General features: G+C 49.4%; 55 non-coding genes and 1 pseudogene across 55 annotated transcripts; all 56 read left to right on the plus strand.

Annotated features, from left to right (window-relative positions):
• The first annotated feature begins 80 nt into the window (after nucleotides 1–80).
• On the plus strand, nucleotides 81–235 carry LOC147954748 (5S ribosomal RNA; annotated as a pseudogene).
• Nucleotides 236–444: 209 nt separating this feature from the next.
• On the plus strand, nucleotides 445–563 carry LOC147954749 (5S ribosomal RNA). Its single transcript, XR_015613508.1, has one exon. It is a non-coding gene; the product is annotated as a 5S ribosomal RNA (ribosomal RNA).
• A 209-nt stretch (nucleotides 564–772) lies between these two features.
• On the plus strand, nucleotides 773–891 carry LOC147954750 (5S ribosomal RNA). Its single transcript, XR_015613509.1, has one exon. It is a non-coding gene; the product is annotated as a 5S ribosomal RNA (ribosomal RNA).
• Nucleotides 892–1,100: 209 nt separating this feature from the next.
• Nucleotides 1,101–1,219, plus strand: LOC147954751 (5S ribosomal RNA). Its single transcript, XR_015613511.1, has one exon. It is a non-coding gene; the product is annotated as a 5S ribosomal RNA (ribosomal RNA).
• Nucleotides 1,220–1,428: 209 nt separating this feature from the next.
• On the plus strand, nucleotides 1,429–1,547 carry LOC147954752 (5S ribosomal RNA). Its single transcript, XR_015613512.1, has one exon. It is a non-coding gene; the product is annotated as a 5S ribosomal RNA (ribosomal RNA).
• A 209-nt stretch (nucleotides 1,548–1,756) lies between these two features.
• LOC147954753 (5S ribosomal RNA) lies at nucleotides 1,757–1,875 on the plus strand. The gene has a single exon (XR_015613513.1). It is a non-coding gene; the product is annotated as a 5S ribosomal RNA (ribosomal RNA).
• A 209-nt stretch (nucleotides 1,876–2,084) lies between these two features.
• Nucleotides 2,085–2,203, plus strand: LOC147954754 (5S ribosomal RNA). Its single transcript, XR_015613514.1, has one exon. It is a non-coding gene; the product is annotated as a 5S ribosomal RNA (ribosomal RNA).
• A 209-nt stretch (nucleotides 2,204–2,412) lies between these two features.
• LOC147954755 (5S ribosomal RNA) lies at nucleotides 2,413–2,531 on the plus strand. Its single transcript, XR_015613515.1, has one exon. It is a non-coding gene; the product is annotated as a 5S ribosomal RNA (ribosomal RNA).
• Nucleotides 2,532–2,740: 209 nt separating this feature from the next.
• Nucleotides 2,741–2,859, plus strand: LOC147954756 (5S ribosomal RNA). The gene has a single exon (XR_015613516.1). It is a non-coding gene; the product is annotated as a 5S ribosomal RNA (ribosomal RNA).
• A 209-nt stretch (nucleotides 2,860–3,068) lies between these two features.
• On the plus strand, nucleotides 3,069–3,187 carry LOC147954757 (5S ribosomal RNA). Its single transcript, XR_015613517.1, has one exon. It is a non-coding gene; the product is annotated as a 5S ribosomal RNA (ribosomal RNA).
• A 209-nt stretch (nucleotides 3,188–3,396) lies between these two features.
• Nucleotides 3,397–3,515, plus strand: LOC147954758 (5S ribosomal RNA). Its single transcript, XR_015613518.1, has one exon. It is a non-coding gene; the product is annotated as a 5S ribosomal RNA (ribosomal RNA).
• Nucleotides 3,516–3,724: 209 nt separating this feature from the next.
• On the plus strand, nucleotides 3,725–3,843 carry LOC147954759 (5S ribosomal RNA). Its single transcript, XR_015613519.1, has one exon. It is a non-coding gene; the product is annotated as a 5S ribosomal RNA (ribosomal RNA).
• A 209-nt stretch (nucleotides 3,844–4,052) lies between these two features.
• Nucleotides 4,053–4,171, plus strand: LOC147954760 (5S ribosomal RNA). The gene has a single exon (XR_015613520.1). It is a non-coding gene; the product is annotated as a 5S ribosomal RNA (ribosomal RNA).
• Nucleotides 4,172–4,379: 208 nt separating this feature from the next.
• On the plus strand, nucleotides 4,380–4,498 carry LOC147954761 (5S ribosomal RNA). The gene has a single exon (XR_015613522.1). It is a non-coding gene; the product is annotated as a 5S ribosomal RNA (ribosomal RNA).
• Nucleotides 4,499–4,707: 209 nt separating this feature from the next.
• Nucleotides 4,708–4,826, plus strand: LOC147954762 (5S ribosomal RNA). The gene has a single exon (XR_015613523.1). It is a non-coding gene; the product is annotated as a 5S ribosomal RNA (ribosomal RNA).
• A 211-nt stretch (nucleotides 4,827–5,037) lies between these two features.
• Nucleotides 5,038–5,156, plus strand: LOC147954763 (5S ribosomal RNA). Its single transcript, XR_015613524.1, has one exon. It is a non-coding gene; the product is annotated as a 5S ribosomal RNA (ribosomal RNA).
• Nucleotides 5,157–5,365: 209 nt separating this feature from the next.
• On the plus strand, nucleotides 5,366–5,484 carry LOC147954764 (5S ribosomal RNA). Its single transcript, XR_015613525.1, has one exon. It is a non-coding gene; the product is annotated as a 5S ribosomal RNA (ribosomal RNA).
• Nucleotides 5,485–5,693: 209 nt separating this feature from the next.
• On the plus strand, nucleotides 5,694–5,812 carry LOC147954765 (5S ribosomal RNA). Its single transcript, XR_015613526.1, has one exon. It is a non-coding gene; the product is annotated as a 5S ribosomal RNA (ribosomal RNA).
• A 209-nt stretch (nucleotides 5,813–6,021) lies between these two features.
• On the plus strand, nucleotides 6,022–6,140 carry LOC147954766 (5S ribosomal RNA). The gene has a single exon (XR_015613527.1). It is a non-coding gene; the product is annotated as a 5S ribosomal RNA (ribosomal RNA).
• A 209-nt stretch (nucleotides 6,141–6,349) lies between these two features.
• LOC147954767 (5S ribosomal RNA) lies at nucleotides 6,350–6,468 on the plus strand. The gene has a single exon (XR_015613528.1). It is a non-coding gene; the product is annotated as a 5S ribosomal RNA (ribosomal RNA).
• A 209-nt stretch (nucleotides 6,469–6,677) lies between these two features.
• LOC147954768 (5S ribosomal RNA) lies at nucleotides 6,678–6,796 on the plus strand. Its single transcript, XR_015613529.1, has one exon. It is a non-coding gene; the product is annotated as a 5S ribosomal RNA (ribosomal RNA).
• A 209-nt stretch (nucleotides 6,797–7,005) lies between these two features.
• Nucleotides 7,006–7,124, plus strand: LOC147954769 (5S ribosomal RNA). The gene has a single exon (XR_015613530.1). It is a non-coding gene; the product is annotated as a 5S ribosomal RNA (ribosomal RNA).
• Nucleotides 7,125–7,333: 209 nt separating this feature from the next.
• Nucleotides 7,334–7,452, plus strand: LOC147954770 (5S ribosomal RNA). The gene has a single exon (XR_015613531.1). It is a non-coding gene; the product is annotated as a 5S ribosomal RNA (ribosomal RNA).
• Nucleotides 7,453–7,661: 209 nt separating this feature from the next.
• Nucleotides 7,662–7,780, plus strand: LOC147954771 (5S ribosomal RNA). Its single transcript, XR_015613533.1, has one exon. It is a non-coding gene; the product is annotated as a 5S ribosomal RNA (ribosomal RNA).
• A 209-nt stretch (nucleotides 7,781–7,989) lies between these two features.
• On the plus strand, nucleotides 7,990–8,108 carry LOC147954772 (5S ribosomal RNA). The gene has a single exon (XR_015613534.1). It is a non-coding gene; the product is annotated as a 5S ribosomal RNA (ribosomal RNA).
• A 209-nt stretch (nucleotides 8,109–8,317) lies between these two features.
• LOC147954773 (5S ribosomal RNA) lies at nucleotides 8,318–8,436 on the plus strand. Its single transcript, XR_015613535.1, has one exon. It is a non-coding gene; the product is annotated as a 5S ribosomal RNA (ribosomal RNA).
• A 209-nt stretch (nucleotides 8,437–8,645) lies between these two features.
• On the plus strand, nucleotides 8,646–8,764 carry LOC147954774 (5S ribosomal RNA). Its single transcript, XR_015613536.1, has one exon. It is a non-coding gene; the product is annotated as a 5S ribosomal RNA (ribosomal RNA).
• Nucleotides 8,765–8,973: 209 nt separating this feature from the next.
• On the plus strand, nucleotides 8,974–9,092 carry LOC147954775 (5S ribosomal RNA). The gene has a single exon (XR_015613537.1). It is a non-coding gene; the product is annotated as a 5S ribosomal RNA (ribosomal RNA).
• A 209-nt stretch (nucleotides 9,093–9,301) lies between these two features.
• Nucleotides 9,302–9,420, plus strand: LOC147954776 (5S ribosomal RNA). The gene has a single exon (XR_015613538.1). It is a non-coding gene; the product is annotated as a 5S ribosomal RNA (ribosomal RNA).
• Nucleotides 9,421–9,629: 209 nt separating this feature from the next.
• LOC147954777 (5S ribosomal RNA) lies at nucleotides 9,630–9,748 on the plus strand. Its single transcript, XR_015613539.1, has one exon. It is a non-coding gene; the product is annotated as a 5S ribosomal RNA (ribosomal RNA).
• Nucleotides 9,749–9,957: 209 nt separating this feature from the next.
• On the plus strand, nucleotides 9,958–10,076 carry LOC147954778 (5S ribosomal RNA). The gene has a single exon (XR_015613540.1). It is a non-coding gene; the product is annotated as a 5S ribosomal RNA (ribosomal RNA).
• A 209-nt stretch (nucleotides 10,077–10,285) lies between these two features.
• On the plus strand, nucleotides 10,286–10,404 carry LOC147954779 (5S ribosomal RNA). Its single transcript, XR_015613541.1, has one exon. It is a non-coding gene; the product is annotated as a 5S ribosomal RNA (ribosomal RNA).
• A 209-nt stretch (nucleotides 10,405–10,613) lies between these two features.
• On the plus strand, nucleotides 10,614–10,732 carry LOC147954780 (5S ribosomal RNA). Its single transcript, XR_015613542.1, has one exon. It is a non-coding gene; the product is annotated as a 5S ribosomal RNA (ribosomal RNA).
• A 209-nt stretch (nucleotides 10,733–10,941) lies between these two features.
• Nucleotides 10,942–11,056, plus strand: LOC147954781 (5S ribosomal RNA). Its single transcript, XR_015613611.1, has one exon. It is a non-coding gene; the product is annotated as a 5S ribosomal RNA (ribosomal RNA).
• A 209-nt stretch (nucleotides 11,057–11,265) lies between these two features.
• Nucleotides 11,266–11,384, plus strand: LOC147954782 (5S ribosomal RNA). The gene has a single exon (XR_015613544.1). It is a non-coding gene; the product is annotated as a 5S ribosomal RNA (ribosomal RNA).
• Nucleotides 11,385–11,593: 209 nt separating this feature from the next.
• On the plus strand, nucleotides 11,594–11,712 carry LOC147954783 (5S ribosomal RNA). Its single transcript, XR_015613545.1, has one exon. It is a non-coding gene; the product is annotated as a 5S ribosomal RNA (ribosomal RNA).
• A 209-nt stretch (nucleotides 11,713–11,921) lies between these two features.
• On the plus strand, nucleotides 11,922–12,040 carry LOC147954784 (5S ribosomal RNA). Its single transcript, XR_015613546.1, has one exon. It is a non-coding gene; the product is annotated as a 5S ribosomal RNA (ribosomal RNA).
• Nucleotides 12,041–12,249: 209 nt separating this feature from the next.
• Nucleotides 12,250–12,368, plus strand: LOC147954785 (5S ribosomal RNA). The gene has a single exon (XR_015613547.1). It is a non-coding gene; the product is annotated as a 5S ribosomal RNA (ribosomal RNA).
• A 209-nt stretch (nucleotides 12,369–12,577) lies between these two features.
• LOC147954786 (5S ribosomal RNA) lies at nucleotides 12,578–12,696 on the plus strand. Its single transcript, XR_015613548.1, has one exon. It is a non-coding gene; the product is annotated as a 5S ribosomal RNA (ribosomal RNA).
• Nucleotides 12,697–12,905: 209 nt separating this feature from the next.
• LOC147954787 (5S ribosomal RNA) lies at nucleotides 12,906–13,024 on the plus strand. The gene has a single exon (XR_015613549.1). It is a non-coding gene; the product is annotated as a 5S ribosomal RNA (ribosomal RNA).
• A 209-nt stretch (nucleotides 13,025–13,233) lies between these two features.
• LOC147954788 (5S ribosomal RNA) lies at nucleotides 13,234–13,352 on the plus strand. Its single transcript, XR_015613550.1, has one exon. It is a non-coding gene; the product is annotated as a 5S ribosomal RNA (ribosomal RNA).
• Nucleotides 13,353–13,561: 209 nt separating this feature from the next.
• Nucleotides 13,562–13,680, plus strand: LOC147954789 (5S ribosomal RNA). Its single transcript, XR_015613551.1, has one exon. It is a non-coding gene; the product is annotated as a 5S ribosomal RNA (ribosomal RNA).
• Nucleotides 13,681–13,889: 209 nt separating this feature from the next.
• On the plus strand, nucleotides 13,890–14,008 carry LOC147954790 (5S ribosomal RNA). The gene has a single exon (XR_015613552.1). It is a non-coding gene; the product is annotated as a 5S ribosomal RNA (ribosomal RNA).
• Nucleotides 14,009–14,217: 209 nt separating this feature from the next.
• On the plus strand, nucleotides 14,218–14,336 carry LOC147954791 (5S ribosomal RNA). Its single transcript, XR_015613553.1, has one exon. It is a non-coding gene; the product is annotated as a 5S ribosomal RNA (ribosomal RNA).
• Nucleotides 14,337–14,545: 209 nt separating this feature from the next.
• On the plus strand, nucleotides 14,546–14,664 carry LOC147954792 (5S ribosomal RNA). Its single transcript, XR_015613555.1, has one exon. It is a non-coding gene; the product is annotated as a 5S ribosomal RNA (ribosomal RNA).
• Nucleotides 14,665–14,873: 209 nt separating this feature from the next.
• On the plus strand, nucleotides 14,874–14,992 carry LOC147954793 (5S ribosomal RNA). Its single transcript, XR_015613556.1, has one exon. It is a non-coding gene; the product is annotated as a 5S ribosomal RNA (ribosomal RNA).
• A 209-nt stretch (nucleotides 14,993–15,201) lies between these two features.
• Nucleotides 15,202–15,320, plus strand: LOC147954794 (5S ribosomal RNA). Its single transcript, XR_015613557.1, has one exon. It is a non-coding gene; the product is annotated as a 5S ribosomal RNA (ribosomal RNA).
• Nucleotides 15,321–15,529: 209 nt separating this feature from the next.
• Nucleotides 15,530–15,648, plus strand: LOC147954795 (5S ribosomal RNA). Its single transcript, XR_015613558.1, has one exon. It is a non-coding gene; the product is annotated as a 5S ribosomal RNA (ribosomal RNA).
• A 209-nt stretch (nucleotides 15,649–15,857) lies between these two features.
• Nucleotides 15,858–15,976, plus strand: LOC147954796 (5S ribosomal RNA). The gene has a single exon (XR_015613559.1). It is a non-coding gene; the product is annotated as a 5S ribosomal RNA (ribosomal RNA).
• Nucleotides 15,977–16,185: 209 nt separating this feature from the next.
• LOC147954797 (5S ribosomal RNA) lies at nucleotides 16,186–16,304 on the plus strand. The gene has a single exon (XR_015613560.1). It is a non-coding gene; the product is annotated as a 5S ribosomal RNA (ribosomal RNA).
• A 209-nt stretch (nucleotides 16,305–16,513) lies between these two features.
• Nucleotides 16,514–16,632, plus strand: LOC147954798 (5S ribosomal RNA). Its single transcript, XR_015613561.1, has one exon. It is a non-coding gene; the product is annotated as a 5S ribosomal RNA (ribosomal RNA).
• Nucleotides 16,633–16,841: 209 nt separating this feature from the next.
• Nucleotides 16,842–16,960, plus strand: LOC147954799 (5S ribosomal RNA). Its single transcript, XR_015613562.1, has one exon. It is a non-coding gene; the product is annotated as a 5S ribosomal RNA (ribosomal RNA).
• Nucleotides 16,961–17,169: 209 nt separating this feature from the next.
• LOC147954800 (5S ribosomal RNA) lies at nucleotides 17,170–17,288 on the plus strand. Its single transcript, XR_015613563.1, has one exon. It is a non-coding gene; the product is annotated as a 5S ribosomal RNA (ribosomal RNA).
• Nucleotides 17,289–17,497: 209 nt separating this feature from the next.
• LOC147954801 (5S ribosomal RNA) lies at nucleotides 17,498–17,616 on the plus strand. The gene has a single exon (XR_015613564.1). It is a non-coding gene; the product is annotated as a 5S ribosomal RNA (ribosomal RNA).
• A 209-nt stretch (nucleotides 17,617–17,825) lies between these two features.
• Nucleotides 17,826–17,944, plus strand: LOC147954802 (5S ribosomal RNA). The gene has a single exon (XR_015613566.1). It is a non-coding gene; the product is annotated as a 5S ribosomal RNA (ribosomal RNA).
• Nucleotides 17,945–18,153: 209 nt separating this feature from the next.
• On the plus strand, nucleotides 18,154–18,272 carry LOC147954803 (5S ribosomal RNA). Its single transcript, XR_015613567.1, has one exon. It is a non-coding gene; the product is annotated as a 5S ribosomal RNA (ribosomal RNA).
• The last annotated feature ends 124 nt before the right edge of the window (nucleotides 18,273–18,396 follow it).

Raw genomic sequence — 18,396 nt, forward strand, 5'->3', positions numbered from 1 at the left:
GGGGAAAGCAAAGTACGATCGTCTTTGTAGTGGAGCTGGGAGGGGCCAAGCATAAGGGACGAAGACGGGGGTAACATGTCGGATGCGATCATACCAGCACTAAAGCACCGGATCCCATCAGAACTCCGAAGTTAAGCGTGCTTGGGCGAGAGTAGTACTAGGATGGTGACCTCGTGCTTGGGCGAGAGTAGTACTAGGATGGGTGACCTCCTGGGAAGTCCTCGTGTTGCATTCCCTTTTTAAAATTTTTTTGCGCGGCGTGCAAAAGAAAGCTCACGGCCGCGACATATATTTACCACGTTTTATTATTTTGCACGTTTGCGGTAAGTTTTAGCTCGTTGGTCATTATTCACGCGTGTAGCGGCGGGGAAAGCAAAGTACGATCGTCTTTGTAGTGGAGCTGGGAGGGGCAAGCATAAGGGACGAAGACGGGGGTAACATGTCGGATGCGATCATACCAGCACTAAAGCACCGGATCCCATCAGAACTCCGAAGTTAAGCGTGCTTGGGCGAGAGTAGTACTAGGATGGGTGACCTCCTGGGAAGTCCTCGTGTTGCATTCCCTTTTTAAAATTTTTTTGCGCGGCGTGCAAAAGAAAGCTCACGGCCGCGACATATATTTACCACGTTTTATTATTTTGCACGTTTGCGGTAAGTTTTAGCTCGTTGGTCATTATTCACGCGTGTAGCGGCGGGGAAAGCAAAGTACGATCGTCTTTGTAGTGGAGCTGGGAGGGGCAAGCATAAGGGACGAAGACGGGGGTAACATGTCGGATGCGATCATACCAGCACTAAAGCACCGGATCCCATCAGAACTCCGAAGTTAAGCGTGCTTGGGCGAGAGTAGTACTAGGATGGGTGACCTCCTGGGAAGTCCTCGTGTTGCATTCCCTTTTTAAAATTTTTTTGCGCGGCGTGCAAAAGAAAGCTCACGGCCGCGACATATATTTACCACGTTTTATTATTTTGCACGTTTGCGGTAAGTTTTAGCTCGTTGGTCATTATTCACGCGTGTAGCGGCGGGGAAAGCAAAGTACGATCGTCTTTGTAGTGGAGCTGGGAGGGGCAAGCATAAGGGACGAAGACGGGGGTAACATGTCGGATGCGATCATACCAGCACTAAAGCACCGGATCCCATCAGAACTCCGAAGTTAAGCGTGCTTGGGCGAGAGTAGTACTAGGATGGGTGACCTCCTGGGAAGTCCTCGTGTTGCATTCCCTTTTTAAAATTTTTTTGCGCGGCGTGCAAAAGAAAGCTCACGGCCGCGACATATATTTACCACGTTTTATTATTTTGCACGTTTGCGGTAAGTTTTAGCTCGTTGGTCATTATTCACGCGTGTAGCGGCGGGGAAAGCAAAGTACGATCGTCTTTGTAGTGGAGCTGGGAGGGGCAAGCATAAGGGACGAAGACGGGGGTAACATGTCGGATGCGATCATACCAGCACTAAAGCACCGGATCCCATCAGAACTCCGAAGTTAAGCGTGCTTGGGCGAGAGTAGTACTAGGATGGGTGACCTCCTGGGAAGTCCTCGTGTTGCATTCCCTTTTTAAAATTTTTTTGCGCGGCGTGCAAAAGAAAGCTCACGGCCGCGACATATATTTACCACGTTTTATTATTTTGCACGTTTGCGGTAAGTTTTAGCTCGTTGGTCATTATTCACGCGTGTAGCGGCGGGGAAAGCAAAGTACGATCGTCTTTGTAGTGGAGCTGGGAGGGGCAAGCATAAGGGACGAAGACGGGGGTAACATGTCGGATGCGATCATACCAGCACTAAAGCACCGGATCCCATCAGAACTCCGAAGTTAAGCGTGCTTGGGCGAGAGTAGTACTAGGATGGGTGACCTCCTGGGAAGTCCTCGTGTTGCATTCCCTTTTTAAAATTTTTTTGCGCGGCGTGCAAAAGAAAGCTCACGGCCGCGACATATATTTACCACGTTTTATTATTTTGCACGTTTGCGGTAAGTTTTAGCTCGTTGGTCATTATTCACGCGTGTAGCGGCGGGGAAAGCAAAGTACGATCGTCTTTGTAGTGGAGCTGGGAGGGGCAAGCATAAGGGACGAAGACGGGGGTAACATGTCGGATGCGATCATACCAGCACTAAAGCACCGGATCCCATCAGAACTCCGAAGTTAAGCGTGCTTGGGCGAGAGTAGTACTAGGATGGGTGACCTCCTGGGAAGTCCTCGTGTTGCATTCCCTTTTTAAAATTTTTTTGCGCGGCGTGCAAAAGAAAGCTCACGGCCGCGACATATATTTACCACGTTTTATTATTTTGCACGTTTGCGGTAAGTTTTAGCTCGTTGGTCATTATTCACGCGTGTAGCGGCGGGGAAAGCAAAGTACGATCGTCTTTGTAGTGGAGCTGGGAGGGGCAAGCATAAGGGACGAAGACGGGGGTAACATGTCGGATGCGATCATACCAGCACTAAAGCACCGGATCCCATCAGAACTCCGAAGTTAAGCGTGCTTGGGCGAGAGTAGTACTAGGATGGGTGACCTCCTGGGAAGTCCTCGTGTTGCATTCCCTTTTTAAAATTTTTTTGCGCGGCGTGCAAAAGAAAGCTCACGGCCGCGACATATATTTACCACGTTTTATTATTTTGCACGTTTGCGGTAAGTTTTAGCTCGTTGGTCATTATTCACGCGTGTAGCGGCGGGGAAAGCAAAGTACGATCGTCTTTGTAGTGGAGCTGGGAGGGGCAAGCATAAGGGACGAAGACGGGGGTAACATGTCGGATGCGATCATACCAGCACTAAAGCACCGGATCCCATCAGAACTCCGAAGTTAAGCGTGCTTGGGCGAGAGTAGTACTAGGATGGGTGACCTCCTGGGAAGTCCTCGTGTTGCATTCCCTTTTTAAAATTTTTTTGCGCGGCGTGCAAAAGAAAGCTCACGGCCGCGACATATATTTACCACGTTTTATTATTTTGCACGTTTGCGGTAAGTTTTAGCTCGTTGGTCATTATTCACGCGTGTAGCGGCGGGGAAAGCAAAGTACGATCGTCTTTGTAGTGGAGCTGGGAGGGGCAAGCATAAGGGACGAAGACGGGGGTAACATGTCGGATGCGATCATACCAGCACTAAAGCACCGGATCCCATCAGAACTCCGAAGTTAAGCGTGCTTGGGCGAGAGTAGTACTAGGATGGGTGACCTCCTGGGAAGTCCTCGTGTTGCATTCCCTTTTTAAAATTTTTTTGCGCGGCGTGCAAAAGAAAGCTCACGGCCGCGACATATATTTACCACGTTTTATTATTTTGCACGTTTGCGGTAAGTTTTAGCTCGTTGGTCATTATTCACGCGTGTAGCGGCGGGGAAAGCAAAGTACGATCGTCTTTGTAGTGGAGCTGGGAGGGGCAAGCATAAGGGACGAAGACGGGGGTAACATGTCGGATGCGATCATACCAGCACTAAAGCACCGGATCCCATCAGAACTCCGAAGTTAAGCGTGCTTGGGCGAGAGTAGTACTAGGATGGGTGACCTCCTGGGAAGTCCTCGTGTTGCATTCCCTTTTTAAAATTTTTTTGCGCGGCGTGCAAAAGAAAGCTCACGGCCGCGACATATATTTACCACGTTTTATTATTTTGCACGTTTGCGGTAAGTTTTAGCTCGTTGGTCATTATTCACGCGTGTAGCGGCGGGGAAAGCAAAGTACGATCGTCTTTGTAGTGGAGCTGGGAGGGGCAAGCATAAGGGACGAAGACGGGGGTAACATGTCGGATGCGATCATACCAGCACTAAAGCACCGGATCCCATCAGAACTCCGAAGTTAAGCGTGCTTGGGCGAGAGTAGTACTAGGATGGGTGACCTCCTGGGAAGTCCTCGTGTTGCATTCCCTTTTTAAAATTTTTTTGCGCGGCGTGCAAAAGAAAGCTCACGGCCGCGACATATATTTACCACGTTTTATTATTTTGCACGTTTGCGGTAAGTTTTAGCTCGTTGGTCATTATTCACGCGTGTAGCGGCGGGGAAAGCAAAGTACGATCGTCTTTGTAGTGGAGCTGGGAGGGGCAAGCATAAGGGACGAAGACGGGGGTAACATGTCGGATGCGATCATACCAGCACTAAAGCACCGGATCCCATCAGAACTCCGAAGTTAAGCGTGCTTGGGCGAGAGTAGTACTAGGATGGGTGACCTCCTGGGAAGTCCTCGTGTTGCATTCCCTTTTTAAAATTTTTTTGCGCGGCGTCAAAAGAAAGCTCACGGCCGCGACATATATTTACCACGTTTTATTATTTTGCACGTTTGCGGTAAGTTTTAGCTCGTTGGTCATTATTCACGCGTGTAGCGGCGGGGAAAGCAAAGTACGATCGTCTTTGTAGTGGAGCTGGGAGGGGCAAGCATAAGGGACGAAGACGGGGGTAACATGTCGGATGCGATCATACCAGCACTAAAGCACCGGATCCCATCAGAACTCCGAAGTTAAGCGTGCTTGGGCGAGAGTAGTACTAGGATGGGTGACCTCCTGGGAAGTCCTCGTGTTGCATTCCCTTTTTAAAATTTTTTTGCGCGGCGTGCAAAAGAAAGCTCACGGCCGCGACATATATTTACCACGTTTTATTATTTTGCACGTTTGCGGTAAGTTTTAGCTCGTTGGTCATTATTCACGCGTGTAGCGGCGGGGAAAGCAAAGTACGATCGTCTTTGTAGTGGAGCTGGGAGGGGCAAGCATAAGGGACGAAGACGGGGGTAACATGTCGGATGCGATCATACCAGCACTAAAGCACCGGATCCCATCAGAACTCCGAAGTTAAGCGTGCTTGGGCGAGAGTAGTACTAGGATGGGTGACCTCCTGGGAAGTCCTCGTGTTGCATTCCCTTTTTAAAATTTTTTTGCGCGGCGTGCAAAAGAAAGCTCACGGCCGCGACATATATTTACCACGTTTTATTATTTTGCACGTTTGCGGTAAGTTTTAGCTCGTTGGTCATTATTCACACGCGTGTAGCGGCGGGGAAAGCAAAGTACGATCGTCTTTGTAGTGGAGCTGGGAGGGGCAAGCATAAGGGACGAAGACGGGGGTAACATGTCGGATGCGATCATACCAGCACTAAAGCACCGGATCCCATCAGAACTCCGAAGTTAAGCGTGCTTGGGCGAGAGTAGTACTAGGATGGGTGACCTCCTGGGAAGTCCTCGTGTTGCATTCCCTTTTTAAAATTTTTTTGCGCGGCGTGCAAAAGAAAGCTCACGGCCGCGACATATATTTACCACGTTTTATTATTTTGCACGTTTGCGGTAAGTTTTAGCTCGTTGGTCATTATTCACGCGTGTAGCGGCGGGGAAAGCAAAGTACGATCGTCTTTGTAGTGGAGCTGGGAGGGGCAAGCATAAGGGACGAAGACGGGGGTAACATGTCGGATGCGATCATACCAGCACTAAAGCACCGGATCCCATCAGAACTCCGAAGTTAAGCGTGCTTGGGCGAGAGTAGTACTAGGATGGGTGACCTCCTGGGAAGTCCTCGTGTTGCATTCCCTTTTTAAAATTTTTTTGCGCGGCGTGCAAAAGAAAGCTCACGGCCGCGACATATATTTACCACGTTTTATTATTTTGCACGTTTGCGGTAAGTTTTAGCTCGTTGGTCATTATTCACGCGTGTAGCGGCGGGGAAAGCAAAGTACGATCGTCTTTGTAGTGGAGCTGGGAGGGGCAAGCATAAGGGACGAAGACGGGGGTAACATGTCGGATGCGATCATACCAGCACTAAAGCACCGGATCCCATCAGAACTCCGAAGTTAAGCGTGCTTGGGCGAGAGTAGTACTAGGATGGGTGACCTCCTGGGAAGTCCTCGTGTTGCATTCCCTTTTTAAAATTTTTTTGCGCGGCGTGCAAAAGAAAGCTCACGGCCGCGACATATATTTACCACGTTTTATTATTTTGCACGTTTGCGGTAAGTTTTAGCTCGTTGGTCATTATTCACGCGTGTAGCGGCGGGGAAAGCAAAGTACGATCGTCTTTGTAGTGGAGCTGGGAGGGGCAAGCATAAGGGACGAAGACGGGGGTAACATGTCGGATGCGATCATACCAGCACTAAAGCACCGGATCCCATCAGAACTCCGAAGTTAAGCGTGCTTGGGCGAGAGTAGTACTAGGATGGGTGACCTCCTGGGAAGTCCTCGTGTTGCATTCCCTTTTTAAAATTTTTTTGCGCGGCGTGCAAAAGAAAGCTCACGGCCGCGACATATATTTACCACGTTTTATTATTTTGCACGTTTGCGGTAAGTTTTAGCTCGTTGGTCATTATTCACGCGTGTAGCGGCGGGGAAAGCAAAGTACGATCGTCTTTGTAGTGGAGCTGGGAGGGGCAAGCATAAGGGACGAAGACGGGGGTAACATGTCGGATGCGATCATACCAGCACTAAAGCACCGGATCCCATCAGAACTCCGAAGTTAAGCGTGCTTGGGCGAGAGTAGTACTAGGATGGGTGACCTCCTGGGAAGTCCTCGTGTTGCATTCCCTTTTTAAAATTTTTTTGCGCGGCGTGCAAAAGAAAGCTCACGGCCGCGACATATATTTACCACGTTTTATTATTTTGCACGTTTGCGGTAAGTTTTAGCTCGTTGGTCATTATTCACGCGTGTAGCGGCGGGGAAAGCAAAGTACGATCGTCTTTGTAGTGGAGCTGGGAGGGGCAAGCATAAGGGACGAAGACGGGGGTAACATGTCGGATGCGATCATACCAGCACTAAAGCACCGGATCCCATCAGAACTCCGAAGTTAAGCGTGCTTGGGCGAGAGTAGTACTAGGATGGGTGACCTCCTGGGAAGTCCTCGTGTTGCATTCCCTTTTTAAAATTTTTTTGCGCGGCGTGCAAAAGAAAGCTCACGGCCGCGACATATATTTACCACGTTTTATTATTTTGCACGTTTGCGGTAAGTTTTAGCTCGTTGGTCATTATTCACGCGTGTAGCGGCGGGGAAAGCAAAGTACGATCGTCTTTGTAGTGGAGCTGGGAGGGGCAAGCATAAGGGACGAAGACGGGGGTAACATGTCGGATGCGATCATACCAGCACTAAAGCACCGGATCCCATCAGAACTCCGAAGTTAAGCGTGCTTGGGCGAGAGTAGTACTAGGATGGGTGACCTCCTGGGAAGTCCTCGTGTTGCATTCCCTTTTTAAAATTTTTTTGCGCGGCGTGCAAAAGAAAGCTCACGGCCGCGACATATATTTACCACGTTTTATTATTTTGCACGTTTGCGGTAAGTTTTAGCTCGTTGGTCATTATTCACGCGTGTAGCGGCGGGGAAAGCAAAGTACGATCGTCTTTGTAGTGGAGCTGGGAGGGGCAAGCATAAGGGACGAAGACGGGGGTAACATGTCGGATGCGATCATACCAGCACTAAAGCACCGGATCCCATCAGAACTCCGAAGTTAAGCGTGCTTGGGCGAGAGTAGTACTAGGATGGGTGACCTCCTGGGAAGTCCTCGTGTTGCATTCCCTTTTTAAAATTTTTTTGCGCGGCGTGCAAAAGAAAGCTCACGGCCGCGACATATATTTACCACGTTTTATTATTTTGCACGTTTGCGGTAAGTTTTAGCTCGTTGGTCATTATTCACGCGTGTAGCGGCGGGGAAAGCAAAGTACGATCGTCTTTGTAGTGGAGCTGGGAGGGGCAAGCATAAGGGACGAAGACGGGGGTAACATGTCGGATGCGATCATACCAGCACTAAAGCACCGGATCCCATCAGAACTCCGAAGTTAAGCGTGCTTGGGCGAGAGTAGTACTAGGATGGGTGACCTCCTGGGAAGTCCTCGTGTTGCATTCCCTTTTTAAAATTTTTTTGCGCGGCGTGCAAAAGAAAGCTCACGGCCGCGACATATATTTACCACGTTTTATTATTTTGCACGTTTGCGGTAAGTTTTAGCTCGTTGGTCATTATTCACGCGTGTAGCGGCGGGGAAAGCAAAGTACGATCGTCTTTGTAGTGGAGCTGGGAGGGGCAAGCATAAGGGACGAAGACGGGGGTAACATGTCGGATGCGATCATACCAGCACTAAAGCACCGGATCCCATCAGAACTCCGAAGTTAAGCGTGCTTGGGCGAGAGTAGTACTAGGATGGGTGACCTCCTGGGAAGTCCTCGTGTTGCATTCCCTTTTTAAAATTTTTTTGCGCGGCGTGCAAAAGAAAGCTCACGGCCGCGACATATATTTACCACGTTTTATTATTTTGCACGTTTGCGGTAAGTTTTAGCTCGTTGGTCATTATTCACGCGTGTAGCGGCGGGGAAAGCAAAGTACGATCGTCTTTGTAGTGGAGCTGGGAGGGGCAAGCATAAGGGACGAAGACGGGGGTAACATGTCGGATGCGATCATACCAGCACTAAAGCACCGGATCCCATCAGAACTCCGAAGTTAAGCGTGCTTGGGCGAGAGTAGTACTAGGATGGGTGACCTCCTGGGAAGTCCTCGTGTTGCATTCCCTTTTTAAAATTTTTTTGCGCGGCGTGCAAAAGAAAGCTCACGGCCGCGACATATATTTACCACGTTTTATTATTTTGCACGTTTGCGGTAAGTTTTAGCTCGTTGGTCATTATTCACGCGTGTAGCGGCGGGGAAAGCAAAGTACGATCGTCTTTGTAGTGGAGCTGGGAGGGGCAAGCATAAGGGACGAAGACGGGGGTAACATGTCGGATGCGATCATACCAGCACTAAAGCACCGGATCCCATCAGAACTCCGAAGTTAAGCGTGCTTGGGCGAGAGTAGTACTAGGATGGGTGACCTCCTGGGAAGTCCTCGTGTTGCATTCCCTTTTTAAAATTTTTTTGCGCGGCGTGCAAAAGAAAGCTCACGGCCGCGACATATATTTACCACGTTTTATTATTTTGCACGTTTGCGGTAAGTTTTAGCTCGTTGGTCATTATTCACGCGTGTAGCGGCGGGGAAAGCAAAGTACGATCGTCTTTGTAGTGGAGCTGGGAGGGGCAAGCATAAGGGACGAAGACGGGGGTAACATGTCGGATGCGATCATACCAGCACTAAAGCACCGGATCCCATCAGAACTCCGAAGTTAAGCGTGCTTGGGCGAGAGTAGTACTAGGATGGGTGACCTCCTGGGAAGTCCTCGTGTTGCATTCCCTTTTTAAAATTTTTTTGCGCGGCGTGCAAAAGAAAGCTCACGGCCGCGACATATATTTACCACGTTTTATTATTTTGCACGTTTGCGGTAAGTTTTAGCTCGTTGGTCATTATTCACGCGTGTAGCGGCGGGGAAAGCAAAGTACGATCGTCTTTGTAGTGGAGCTGGGAGGGGCAAGCATAAGGGACGAAGACGGGGGTAACATGTCGGATGCGATCATACCAGCACTAAAGCACCGGATCCCATCAGAACTCCGAAGTTAAGCGTGCTTGGGCGAGAGTAGTACTAGGATGGGTGACCTCCTGGGAAGTCCTCGTGTTGCATTCCCTTTTTAAAATTTTTTTGCGCGGCGTGCAAAAGAAAGCTCACGGCCGCGACATATATTTACCACGTTTTATTATTTTGCACGTTTGCGGTAAGTTTTAGCTCGTTGGTCATTATTCACGCGTGTAGCGGCGGGGAAAGCAAAGTACGATCGTCTTTGTAGTGGAGCTGGGAGGGGCAAGCATAAGGGACGAAGACGGGGGTAACATGTCGGATGCGATCATACCAGCACTAAAGCACCGGATCCCATCAGAACTCCGAAGTTAAGCGTGCTTGGGCGAGAGTAGTACTAGGATGGGTGACCTCCTGGGAAGTCCTCGTGTTGCATTCCCTTTTTAAAATTTTTTTGCGCGGCGTGCAAAAGAAAGCTCACGGCCGCGACATATATTTACCACGTTTTATTATTTTGCACGTTTGCGGTAAGTTTTAGCTCGTTGGTCATTATTCACGCGTGTAGCGGCGGGGAAAGCAAAGTACGATCGTCTTTGTAGTGGAGCTGGGAGGGGCAAGCATAAGGGACGAAGACGGGGGTAACATGTCGGATGCGATCATACCAGCACTAAAGCACCGGATCCCATCAGAACTCCGAAGTTAAGCGTGCTTGGGCGAGAGTAGTACTAGGATGGGTGACCTCCTGGGAAGTCCTCGTGTTGCATTCCCTTTTTAAAATTTTTTTGCGCGGCGTGCAAAAGAAAGCTCACGGCCGCGACATATATTTACCACGTTTTATTATTTTGCACGTTTGCGGTAAGTTTTAGCTCGTTGGTCATTATTCACGCGTGTAGCGGCGGGGAAAGCAAAGTACGATCGTCTTTGTAGTGGAGCTGGGAGGGGCAAGCATAAGGGACGAAGACGGGGGTAACATGTCGGATGCGATCATACCAGCACTAAAGCACCGGATCCCATCAGAACTCCGAAGTTAAGCGTGCTTGGGCGAGAGTAGTACTAGGATGGGTGACCTCCTGGGAAGTCCTCGTGTTGCATTCCCTTTTTAAAATTTTTTTGCGCGGCGTGCAAAAGAAAGCTCACGGCCGCGACATATATTTACCACGTTTTATTATTTTGCACGTTTGCGGTAAGTTTTAGCTCGTTGGTCATTATTCACGCGTGTAGCGGCGGGGAAAGCAAAGTACGATCGTCTTTGTAGTGGAGCTGGGAGGGGCAAGCATAAGGGACGAAGACGGGGGTAACATGTCGGATGCGATCATACCAGCACTAAAGCACCGGATCCCATCAGAACTCCGAAGTTAAGCGTGCTTGGGCGAGAGTAGTACTAGGATGGGTGACCTCCTGGGAAGTCCTCGTGTTGCATTCCCTTTTTAAAATTTTTTTGCGCGGCGTGCAAAAGAAAGCTCACGGCCGCGACATATATTTACCACGTTTTATTATTTTGCACGTTTGCGGTAAGTTTTAGCTCGTTGGTCATTATTCACGCGTGTAGCGGCGGGGAAAGCAAAGTACGATCGTCTTTGTAGTGGAGCTGGGAGGGGCAAGCATAAGGGACGAAGACGGGGGTAACATGTCGGATGCGATCCAGCACTAAAGCACCGGATCCCATCAGAACTCCGAAGTTAAGCGTGCTTGGGCGAGAGTAGTACTAGGATGGGTGACCTCCTGGGAAGTCCTCGTGTTGCATTCCCTTTTTAAAATTTTTTTGCGCGGCGTGCAAAAGAAAGCTCACGGCCGCGACATATATTTACCACGTTTTATTATTTTGCACGTTTGCGGTAAGTTTTAGCTCGTTGGTCATTATTCACGCGTGTAGCGGCGGGGAAAGCAAAGTACGATCGTCTTTGTAGTGGAGCTGGGAGGGGCAAGCATAAGGGACGAAGACGGGGGTAACATGTCGGATGCGATCATACCAGCACTAAAGCACCGGATCCCATCAGAACTCCGAAGTTAAGCGTGCTTGGGCGAGAGTAGTACTAGGATGGGTGACCTCCTGGGAAGTCCTCGTGTTGCATTCCCTTTTTAAAATTTTTTTGCGCGGCGTGCAAAAGAAAGCTCACGGCCGCGACATATATTTACCACGTTTTATTATTTTGCACGTTTGCGGTAAGTTTTAGCTCGTTGGTCATTATTCACGCGTGTAGCGGCGGGGAAAGCAAAGTACGATCGTCTTTGTAGTGGAGCTGGGAGGGGCAAGCATAAGGGACGAAGACGGGGGTAACATGTCGGATGCGATCATACCAGCACTAAAGCACCGGATCCCATCAGAACTCCGAAGTTAAGCGTGCTTGGGCGAGAGTAGTACTAGGATGGGTGACCTCCTGGGAAGTCCTCGTGTTGCATTCCCTTTTTAAAATTTTTTTGCGCGGCGTGCAAAAGAAAGCTCACGGCCGCGACATATATTTACCACGTTTTATTATTTTGCACGTTTGCGGTAAGTTTTAGCTCGTTGGTCATTATTCACGCGTGTAGCGGCGGGGAAAGCAAAGTACGATCGTCTTTGTAGTGGAGCTGGGAGGGGCAAGCATAAGGGACGAAGACGGGGGTAACATGTCGGATGCGATCATACCAGCACTAAAGCACCGGATCCCATCAGAACTCCGAAGTTAAGCGTGCTTGGGCGAGAGTAGTACTAGGATGGGTGACCTCCTGGGAAGTCCTCGTGTTGCATTCCCTTTTTAAAATTTTTTTGCGCGGCGTGCAAAAGAAAGCTCACGGCCGCGACATATATTTACCACGTTTTATTATTTTGCACGTTTGCGGTAAGTTTTAGCTCGTTGGTCATTATTCACGCGTGTAGCGGCGGGGAAAGCAAAGTACGATCGTCTTTGTAGTGGAGCTGGGAGGGGCAAGCATAAGGGACGAAGACGGGGGTAACATGTCGGATGCGATCATACCAGCACTAAAGCACCGGATCCCATCAGAACTCCGAAGTTAAGCGTGCTTGGGCGAGAGTAGTACTAGGATGGGTGACCTCCTGGGAAGTCCTCGTGTTGCATTCCCTTTTTAAAATTTTTTTGCGCGGCGTGCAAAAGAAAGCTCACGGCCGCGACATATATTTACCACGTTTTATTATTTTGCACGTTTGCGGTAAGTTTTAGCTCGTTGGTCATTATTCACGCGTGTAGCGGCGGGGAAAGCAAAGTACGATCGTCTTTGTAGTGGAGCTGGGAGGGGCAAGCATAAGGGACGAAGACGGGGGTAACATGTCGGATGCGATCATACCAGCACTAAAGCACCGGATCCCATCAGAACTCCGAAGTTAAGCGTGCTTGGGCGAGAGTAGTACTAGGATGGGTGACCTCCTGGGAAGTCCTCGTGTTGCATTCCCTTTTTAAAATTTTTTTGCGCGGCGTGCAAAAGAAAGCTCACGGCCGCGACATATATTTACCACGTTTTATTATTTTGCACGTTTGCGGTAAGTTTTAGCTCGTTGGTCATTATTCACGCGTGTAGCGGCGGGGAAAGCAAAGTACGATCGTCTTTGTAGTGGAGCTGGGAGGGGCAAGCATAAGGGACGAAGACGGGGGTAACATGTCGGATGCGATCATACCAGCACTAAAGCACCGGATCCCATCAGAACTCCGAAGTTAAGCGTGCTTGGGCGAGAGTAGTACTAGGATGGGTGACCTCCTGGGAAGTCCTCGTGTTGCATTCCCTTTTTAAAATTTTTTTGCGCGGCGTGCAAAAGAAAGCTCACGGCCGCGACATATATTTACCACGTTTTATTATTTTGCACGTTTGCGGTAAGTTTTAGCTCGTTGGTCATTATTCACGCGTGTAGCGGCGGGGAAAGCAAAGTACGATCGTCTTTGTAGTGGAGCTGGGAGGGGCAAGCATAAGGGACGAAGACGGGGGTAACATGTCGGATGCGATCATACCAGCACTAAAGCACCGGATCCCATCAGAACTCCGAAGTTAAGCGTGCTTGGGCGAGAGTAGTACTAGGATGGGTGACCTCCTGGGAAGTCCTCGTGTTGCATTCCCTTTTTAAAATTTTTTTGCGCGGCGTGCAAAAGAAAGCTCACGGCCGCGACATATATTTACCACGTTTTATTATTTTGCACGTTTGCGGTAAGTTTTAGCTCGTTGGTCATTATTCACGCGTGTAGCGGCGGGGAAAGCAAAGTACGATCGTCTTTGTAGTGGAGCTGGGAGGGGCAAGCATAAGGGACGAAGACGGGGGTAACATGTCGGATGCGATCATACCAGCACTAAAGCACCGGATCCCATCAGAACTCCGAAGTTAAGCGTGCTTGGGCGAGAGTAGTACTAGGATGGGTGACCTCCTGGGAAGTCCTCGTGTTGCATTCCCTTTTTAAAATTTTTTTGCGCGGCGTGCAAAAGAAAGCTCACGGCCGCGACATATATTTACCACGTTTTATTATTTTGCACGTTTGCGGTAAGTTTTAGCTCGTTGGTCATTATTCACGCGTGTAGCGGCGGGGAAAGCAAAGTACGATCGTCTTTGTAGTGGAGCTGGGAGGGGCAAGCATAAGGGACGAAGACGGGGGTAACATGTCGGATGCGATCATACCAGCACTAAAGCACCGGATCCCATCAGAACTCCGAAGTTAAGCGTGCTTGGGCGAGAGTAGTACTAGGATGGGTGACCTCCTGGGAAGTCCTCGTGTTGCATTCCCTTTTTAAAATTTTTTTGCGCGGCGTGCAAAAGAAAGCTCACGGCCGCGACATATATTTACCACGTTTTATTATTTTGCACGTTTGCGGTAAGTTTTAGCTCGTTGGTCATTATTCACGCGTGTAGCGGCGGGGAAAGCAAAGTACGATCGTCTTTGTAGTGGAGCTGGGAGGGGCAAGCATAAGGGACGAAGACGGGGGTAACATGTCGGATGCGATCATACCAGCACTAAAGCACCGGATCCCATCAGAACTCCGAAGTTAAGCGTGCTTGGGCGAGAGTAGTACTAGGATGGGTGACCTCCTGGGAAGTCCTCGTGTTGCATTCCCTTTTTAAAATTTTTTTGCGCGGCGTGCAAAAGAAAGCTCACGGCCGCGACATATATTTACCACGTTTTATTATTTTGCACGTTTGCGGTAAGTTTTAGCTCGTTGGTCATTATTCACGCGTGTAGCGGCGGGGAAAGCAAAGTACGATCGTCTTTGTAGTGGAGCTGGGAGGGGCAAGCATAAGGGACGAAGACGGGGGTAACATGTCGGATGCGATCATACCAGCACTAAAGCACCGGATCCCATCAGAACTCCGAAGTTAAGCGTGCTTGGGCGAGAGTAGTACTAGGATGGGTGACCTCCTGGGAAGTCCTCGTGTTGCATTCCCTTTTTAAAATTTTTTTGCGCGGCGTGCAAAAGAAAGCTCACGGCCGCGACATATATTTACCACGTTTTATTATTTTGCACGTTTGCGGTAAGTTTTAGCTCGTTGGTCATTATTCACGCGTGTAGCGGCGGGGAAAGCAAAGTACGATCGTCTTTGTAGTGGAGCTGGGAGGGGCAAGCATAAGGGACGAAGACGGGGGTAACATGTCGGATGCGATCATACCAGCACTAAAGCACCGGATCCCATCAGAACTCCGAAGTTAAGCGTGCTTGGGCGAGAGTAGTACTAGGATGGGTGACCTCCTGGGAAGTCCTCGTGTTGCATTCCCTTTTTAAAATTTTTTTGCGCGGCGTGCAAAAGAAAGCTCACGGCCGCGACATATATTTACCACGTTTTATTATTTTGCACGTTTGCGGTAAGTTTTAGCTCGTTGGTCATTATTCACGCGTGTAGCGGCGGGGAAAGCAAAGTACGATCGTCTTTGTAGTGGAGCTGGGAGGGGCAAGCATAAGGGACGAAGACGGGGGTAACATGTCGGATGCGATCATACCAGCACTAAAGCACCGGATCCCATCAGAACTCCGAAGTTAAGCGTGCTTGGGCGAGAGTAGTACTAGGATGGGTGACCTCCTGGGAAGTCCTCGTGTTGCATTCCCTTTTTAAAATTTTTTTGCGCGGCGTGCAAAAGAAAGCTCACGGCCGCGACATATATTTACCACGTTTTATTATTTTGCACGTTTGCGGTAAGTTTTAGCTCGTTGGTCATTATTCACGCGTGTAGCGGCGGGGAAAGCAAAGTACGATCGTCTTTGTAGTGGAGCTGGGAGGGGCAAGCATAAGGGACGAAGACGGGGGTAACATGTCGGATGCGATCATACCAGCACTAAAGCACCGGATCCCATCAGAACTCCGAAGTTAAGCGTGCTTGGGCGAGAGTAGTACTAGGATGGGTGACCTCCTGGGAAGTCCTCGTGTTGCATTCCCTTTTTAAAATTTTTTTGCGCGGCGTGCAAAAGAAAGCTCACGGCCGCGACATATATTTACCACGTTTTATTATTTTGCACGTTTGCGGTAAGTTTTAGCTCGTTGGTCATTATTCACGCGTGTAGCGGCGGGGAAAGCAAAGTACGATCGTCTTTGTAGTGGAGCTGGGAGGGGCAAGCATAAGGGACGAAGACGGGGGTAACATGTCGGATGCGATCATACCAGCACTAAAGCACCGGATCCCATCAGAACTCCGAAGTTAAGCGTGCTTGGGCGAGAGTAGTACTAGGATGGGTGACCTCCTGGGAAGTCCTCGTGTTGCATTCCCTTTTTAAAATTTTTTTGCGCGGCGTGCAAAAGAAAGCTCACGGCCGCGACATATATTTACCACGTTTTATTATTTTGCACGTTTGCGGTAAGTTTTAGCTCGTTGGTCATTATTCACGCGTGTAGCGGCGGGGAAAGCAAAGTACGATCGTCTTTGTAGTGGAGCTGGGAGGGGCAAGCATAAGGGACGAAGACGGGGGTAACATGTCGGATGCGATCATACCAGCACTAAAGCACCGGATCCCATCAGAACTCCGAAGTTAAGCGTGCTTGGGCGAGAGTAGTACTAGGATGGGTGACCTCCTGGGAAGTCCTCGTGTTGCATTCCCTTTTTAAAATTTTTTTGCGCGGCGTGCAAAAGAAAGCTCACGGCCGCGACATATATTTACCACGTTTTATTATTTTGCACGTTTGCGGTAAGTTTTAGCTCGTTGGTCATTATTCACGCGTGTAGCGGCGGGGAAAGCAAAGTACGATCGTCTTTGTAGTGGAGCTGGGAGGGGCAAGCATAAGGGACGAAGACGGGGGTAACATGTCGGATGCGATCATACCAGCACTAAAGCACCGGATCCCATCAGAACTCCGAAGTTAAGCGTGCTTGGGCGAGAGTAGTACTAGGATGGGTGACCTCCTGGGAAGTCCTCGTGTTGCATTCCCTTTTTAAAATTTTTTTGCGCGGCGTGCAAAAGAAAGCTCACGGCCGCGACATATATTTACCACGTTTTATTATTTTGCACGTTTGCGGTAAGTTTTAGCTCGTTGGTCATTATTCACGCGTGTAGCGGCGGGGAAAGCAAAGTACGATCGTCTTTGTAGTGGAGCTGGGAGGGGCAAGCATAAGGGACGAAGACGGGGGTAACATGTCGGATGCGATCATACCAGCACTAAAGCACCGGATCCCATCAGAACTCCGAAGTTAAGCGTGCTTGGGCGAGAGTAGTACTAGGATGGGTGACCTCCTGGGAAGTCCTCGTGTTGCATTCCCTTTTTAAAATTTTTTTGCGCGGCGTGCAAAAGAAAGCTCACGGCCGCGACATATATTTACCACGTTTTATTATTTTGCACGTTTGCGGTAAGTTTTAGCTCGTTGGTCATTATTCACGCGTGTAGCGGCGGGGAAAGCAAAGTACGATCGTCTTTGTAGTGGAGCTGGGAGGGGCAAGCATAAGGGACGAAGACGGGGGTAACATGTCGGATGCGATCATACCAGCACTAAAGCACCGGATCCCATCAGAACTCCGAAGTTAAGCGTGCTTGGGCGAGAGTAGTACTAGGATGGGTGACCTCCTGGGAAGTCCTCGTGTTGCATTCCCTTTTTAAAATTTTTTTGCGCGGCGTGCAAAAGAAAGCTCACGGCCGCGACATATATTTACCACGTTTTATTATTTTGCACGTTTGCGGTAAGTTTTAGCTCGTTGGTCATTATTCACGCGTGTAGCGGCGGGGAAAGCAAAGTACGATCGTCTTTGTAGTGGAGCTGGGAGGGGCAAGCATAAGGGACGAAGACGGGGGTAACATGTCGGATGCGATCATACCAGCACTAAAGCACCGGATCCCATCAGAACTCCGAAGTTAAGCGTGCTTGGGCGAGAGTAGTACTAGGATGGGTGACCTCCTGGGAAGTCCTCGTGTTGCATTCCCTTTTTAAAATTTTTTTGCGCGGCGTGCAAAAGAAAGCTCACGGCCGCGACATATATTTACCACGTTTTATTATTTTGCACGTTTGCGGTAAGTTTTAGCTCGTTGGTCATTATTCACGCGTGTAGCGGCGGGGAAAGCAAAGTACGATCGTCTTTGTAGTGGAGCTGGGAGGGGCAAGCATAAGGGACGAAGACGGGGGTAACATGTCGGATGCGATCATACCAGCACTAAAGCACCGGATCCCATCAGAACTCCGAAGTTAAGCGTGCTTGGGCGAGAGTAGTACTAGGATGGGTGACCTCCTGGGAAGTCCTCGTGTTGCATTCCCTTTTTAAAATTTTTTTGCGCGGCGTGCAAAAGAAAGCTCACGGCCGCGACATATATTTACCACGTTTTATTATTTTGCACGTTTGCGGTAAGTTTTAGCTCGTTGGTCATTATTCACGCGTGTAGCGGCGGGGAAAGCAAAGTACGATCGTCTTTGTAGTGGAGCTGGGAGGGGCAAGCATAAGGGACGAAGACGGGGGTAACATGTCGGATGCGATCATACCAGCACTAAAGCACCGGATCCCATCAGAACTCCGAAGTTAAGCGTGCTTGGGCGAGAGTAGTACTAGGATGGGTGACCTCCTGGGAAGTCCTCGTGTTGCATTCCCTTTTTAAAATTTTTTTGCGCGGCGTGCAAAAGAAAGCTCACGGCCGCGACATATATTTACCACGTTTTATTATTTTGCACGTTTGCGGTAAGTTTTAGCTCGTTGGTCATTATTCACGCGTGT

This window comes from Triticum urartu, unplaced genomic scaffold (genome assembly GCF_056163025.1).
Source record: "Triticum urartu cultivar PI428250 unplaced genomic scaffold, HENAU_Tu73 scaffold117, whole genome shotgun sequence".
Lineage (NCBI taxonomy): Eukaryota > Viridiplantae > Streptophyta > Magnoliopsida > Poales > Poaceae > Triticum > Triticum urartu.